Below are 5,457 nucleotides of genomic sequence, written 5' to 3' on the forward strand. Positions count from 1 at the left end.
ACCACCACTACCATTCACAGCCACCGAAACCACCACCCACCATCTCTAAAATCACCACAACCTACTAGTGCCAAAACCACCACCGCCTATTTTCAAATCCAAATTACCAAAAAAAAAAAAAAAATCAAAACAAAACACCCCCGATATACACATATATACACAAAACAAACCAATTTAAATAAATCCAAATCCAACAAATAAACAAACACACATATATACACAAAATTTTAGTCCAAAAACACAAACCTTAAAACCCTAAATTTATTTCTCCACAACCATTATTTTTCTACAGATCTGAAAAATAAAAATCACAATAATACCCAAAAAATTTATACACAGATCTATTGCAAAGAAAAATTATGAAAAACCCTAAATAAGAGAGAGAGAGGTATCGGTGATCGATACCTAGGTTGGGTCCTCGTGGCCGGCTCGGTGGTCCTCGTCAACGGACGGCTCGGTGGTCCTCGTCGACGGCAACTGGACTATTCTGCATCATCGACAGAGAGAGAGAAGAAGAGGGATGAGAGAGAGAGAGAGACAGAGAAGAGGGCTGAGAGAGAAAGAAAGAGAAGAGGGCTCGGGGTTACCTGGGTCGGGGAAGCTTCAGCACGTCGTGCGCCTGGCAGGTGGTCATCGGCGCCGGCCGCAGGTCTGTACCTGCATCGAGAGAGAGAGAGAGAGAGAGAGAGAGAGAGAGAGAGAGAGAGAGAGAGAGAGAGAGAGAGAGAGAGAGAGAGAGAGAGAGAGAGAGAGAGAGAGAGAGAGAGAGAGAGAGAGAGAGAGAGAGAGAGTCTCTGAACAGACAAGAAAACGAAAGAGAAAGAAAAAAAAAAGGAAAGAAAAAGAAAGAAAAGAAAAAGAAAAAAAAAGAAAAAAAAAATTATTTAAAATTTTTTAATTTTAAATTAATTTTATTTTATTTTTTTAATTTTTTTAATATAATTATTTACGTGGACCAATAAAATTGTGCCACGTGTATATTGTGTCCACGTGGACAAGTCAACCTGGCATTTAACAGCTAAATTTGGACGGGAAGGGTAAATTGCTAACAGAATAGTGGTTTTGGGGGTTTACCCGCAGAAATTTGGGTTGTGGGGGTTTAATGAAACTAAAACGAAAGTATTGGGGGTTTTGCCGCCATTTACCCAATAAGATAAGATATAATCAAATTTAAAAATAAGATAGATAATTAAGCAAAAAAGATAGATATTTACTATTTTTCAAATTCAAATTACACTAATATCATGAATTAAATTTAAAAAATATTAAATAATTTAATTATGATAATTAGAATTGAATTAGGAATAGTAAATATATAAATACAGAACTACACAAAAAATCGGAAGTTAAATCCATGAAATAGCATGAAAAAACGAAGAAAAACGAAAAATTTGCGAGCTGTACGGACAGTATGCCAAGCATACTGTCCGCGCGCGCAATAGAGGCTGGATGGGCTGCAAGCAGCCTGTTCCGCGCGCGGAGCCCAGGATTTCAGACAAAATTGTTGTCTGCGCGCGTGCTGTCCGAGGGACAAGCCTCGTGCGCGCGCGCGTGTATAGTTGCACGACTCCAATATTTTTCGAAACTTAAAAAAATCATAACTACTTCAAATTAAATCGAAATTGAGTTCTGTAAAAAAGTAATTTGCTTAATTTTTTCCATACTATCCAATAAAAATAATTCCATAAACAAAATTTCAATTATTTTTCACAAAAATTCACAAACATCAATCAATCATCATATAACACTCAATACAACATGAAACCATCCAAATAACAAACAATCGTTTTAAAGTCCAAATTTCTTGCAAGCAAATCAATTACCCTGGCTCTGAGGCCAGTTGTTGGATATTATTTTACTAGGATCTTAGATCTACTCACAAGTATGTTGTTTACCACCCTAAATATGAACTTTCTAAAACGATAAAATGAACACATATAAAGTTAAGAAAATCTTACATTGATACAGCGGAATTAATGTCTCCTTCCACTCAGATCTCTAACCCTTGTATCCTTTCTGTAGCTGAGTATTATCAAGATCTGAGCCTAAATGTCCTTCTCTTTGAGTTTGATCCTTCACAGTTTTCCAATCTATGATTGAGTGACTACTTGCTGTGTGTGGGCACTTACTCTCTCACTAGGGTCGAAATTTAGGAAGAGGAAAAGAGAAGAGGGTTTCGGCCAAGGTATAGAAAAGGGGAAGGCTCAGTTTTTTTCTGAAGAGAGAAATTTCTGTCAGAAAAAGCTATTGAAAACTTATGATTTGACTGAGCCATCACTTTCTATTTATAGGCAACTACTAGGTTTAGGTTAGGAATTATTTGACATTAAAATAATTAAAATATCAATTTGAAAAACCTCAATCAGTGGCCGGCCAAGGTGTAAGTAATGGGCCCCACTTGATTTTCTAGTTTTAACAAATTTTATTTCTATTTTCTCAAAAATGCCAATTTTCCAATTCTAACCATTTAAATGCCAAAACTAATTATTTAATAACTAAAATAGATTATTAAATAATATTGTCATTTAATTTAATTATTAACTAGACATATAAAGTCCATTAATAAATAAATAAACCTAGAATCTCTTTTCTTTACAATTTCGCCCCTACTTAGTCAAAATTCACAAACTAGACACAGTCTAACTTTAGAATTATAATTGACTAATCACGAATCAATTATTGAGTCTTACAAGCAGAATGTTCTCAACTAGAATGGGGACCATGGATCTATATGCTAAGCTTCCAATAAGTGAACCGAATTTACCAAGTAAATTCCTACTTATTAATTCTTCGTTGAATCCACTCTTAGAACTTAGAATTGCACTCTCAAACCTATATAGAGCATATTATATGTTCCACGATATAGATATGCTATCTCATTTAGCCATTGTTATAATCTTATTGTGATTTAAAGATCCTCTATATAGATGATTTACATCGAGATGTGATAATTTTACCGTTCTCACCCCTCAATGTATTTTGCCCCTTAAAACACTTAGCTACCTGTAAATGGTGTTTAGTGATCTAATAATTAGTCAGTTAAACAAGAGCTCATCCATTTACTTCTATTTGCTAAGCTCGAAGGGAATCATCACTTGACTTCTATACACCAGTAGAAGCTATAGATTCCATATTTATGTTCAGCACTCCCACTCTATCATACTATCATGTTCCCAATATCACCCTGACCCAAAAGTAGGCTTAACTAATAAATCAAAGAACATGAATAGCACTCCTGAGTTGAGCCTAAGCATATCAGGATTTAGATTCTTTTAATCTTAAGATCAACTACTGATATTGACTTGGAAAGATATATAACGGTAAGTTTGTAATATCTTAACTTAGTTGCAATATCGGTCAAGTCCAATGTATACTCCATACATTCGAAACTAGTATACTTTACTAATGTCCTGGAAAGAACATAACACTTACTCCAAGTGTAAGTACACATCATCGCTGATTATCACATTAGTGTAAATCTAAAACACTGATGAAACAGGGACTTAGTCTTTTGATTCATATGATCACAATCACATTCCACTGTGTTGACGATACTGTAATTGTGAATAAACATATGATCTGGATTTAACTGATTTTGTGTGTGTGAATGTAATAAACATATTAAACCATTAGCATGTAAAATTCATGCAAACATTAATCACTTCAAATTTCTTATATGATAACTAATCAGATTGTAAAGAGTTTTATCTAGGGCATAAAACCCAAGAGAAAGGAAACTCCAATAATGCTTAGTTAGATTTCTTGTTGCCTCAATTTGGTCAATGTTTGTATTTTTCGCTCTAAAATTCGTGGTCTAGAGTGAAGAGTGATCACTTTCTAAAAATAAATTTAAAAAATTCTAAGTTTTGGATGTTGAACACGCTCCGTTTGTGATTGAAAATAAAGTCTAAAGTTCCAAACCAATTTTTGACCATGATCCATTCGTTTCTAGGAAAAACTTTTTGAATGAAAGTTCTAGATCTCATTTTCATATTTTCAAAACATCTTAAATTTTCTAGTTCTGAGTTATATCAAGAGAGTTATGACTAAAATATGATCGATCATCGCAGTAGGAAATCAGAAAATGAGAGAGCTACAACTCTTGGGATAAAAACGGAAACATCCCAAATTTTGTCTATAAAACGAGTTGGAGCTAGGTTTCCTTTATCATTCAAACTTGGAGACCAATTTTGGGCATTGGAGGATTATGGGAAACCTTCCTATTTGTGTATTTAAAGGGACTGAGAGCTTAGATCTAACATAATTCAAAAATTGAGAGAAACACTAACTGTAGAAGAAGGGCAAGGAGCAGAAAGTACCATTGGAAGACTCCAAAAGTGTTCTATCTTCTCTATCTCTGTCTTTTATGTTTTTAGTTTAAATTTCTATTGTTTTAAATTCTAGTAGCTAATTTTCTTTTGTGGATTATTATGTGAACCACTTGAATTTACTTTATGGATTAATGTAGTTGTTTAATTTCTTCCTCTTCTCTTTATTTAATTCCATACAATCTGTTTCAATTCTGTAATTATTTGTTGACCATCTATATTTGTTATCTACGAATTCGAATCAAAATTTTGAAAGGTGAGATTTGAATATGTTATGATTGTTATGGATGTAAATTGATTTAGGATTAAAGTACTTAGGTTGTTTGTATGATTTAATAAGTTTCTTTGCTTAATGTTATCTTTTTGATTAAACTTACCATAGGAATATAGGAAGTTTTCATATAGATTAGGTTTATAAGTCTTAACAAATTATAAACTTCTTAACTCGGGTTATTAATCGAATAGGAAGAAGAGAAATTAGATAATTGAATTAAGAAGTAAAATAAAGGATAGTTGGTGATCATAATAATCTTTGTCTTTATTATTGATATATCTTTTAAAATTTTAATCTTTGTTGTTTTATTTACTTTCTATCCAATAATTTTTATATATAAAAAAGAAATAAAGAATTAATTGATTAATAATTGATAATCAATCATCGTGGGAATGATACTCTATTTATTATTATATTACTTGATTCGATCGCGTATACTTGCGTATCAAATTTATCAAACAAGTTACCTATAACATTTTACACATATCATGAGCTGATGAGGCTTGCTCAATATTTTAAAAAATATCTCTATCTAAATAAGAGCATACTTAGCCTTTGTATTTTTAGACATCATCATTTTATCATTTTCATCATATGCATCATATTTCTTTACAATTTCTACACCATCTACAACATGCATACGAATGTAAGGACCATGACATACAATATGCCACAAATCATAATCAATGGATTGAGATAAGTTTTCATTTTAATTTTCCAATAAGAAAAGTCTACCCTATCAAAAAATGGTACTCTATTTGTTCTTAAACCTTCTAGCATATTATTGTGTGAATTACATGGAAACGCCATACTCTAAGTATGTGAAATATACCTAAAAATAAGATCCCATGCTCT

The 5,457-nt window shown here is 32.5% G+C and overlaps 1 long non-coding RNA gene across 1 annotated transcript; it reads right to left on the bottom strand.

Annotated features, from left to right (window-relative positions):
• Nucleotides 1-238: 238 nt before the first annotated feature.
• Nucleotides 239-1,146, bottom strand: LOC133035116 (uncharacterized). The gene is made up of 2 exons (XR_009686388.1): nucleotides 588-1,146; nucleotides 239-487 (listed from the first exon to the last, which is right to left on the bottom strand). It is a non-coding gene; the product is annotated as an uncharacterized LOC133035116 (long non-coding RNA).
• Nucleotides 1,147-5,457: the final 4,311 nt, after the last annotated feature.

The sequence above is a fragment of the Cannabis sativa genome, chromosome 2, assembly GCF_029168945.1.
Source record: "Cannabis sativa cultivar Pink pepper isolate KNU-18-1 chromosome 2, ASM2916894v1, whole genome shotgun sequence".
NCBI lineage: Eukaryota > Viridiplantae > Streptophyta > Magnoliopsida > Rosales > Cannabaceae > Cannabis > Cannabis sativa.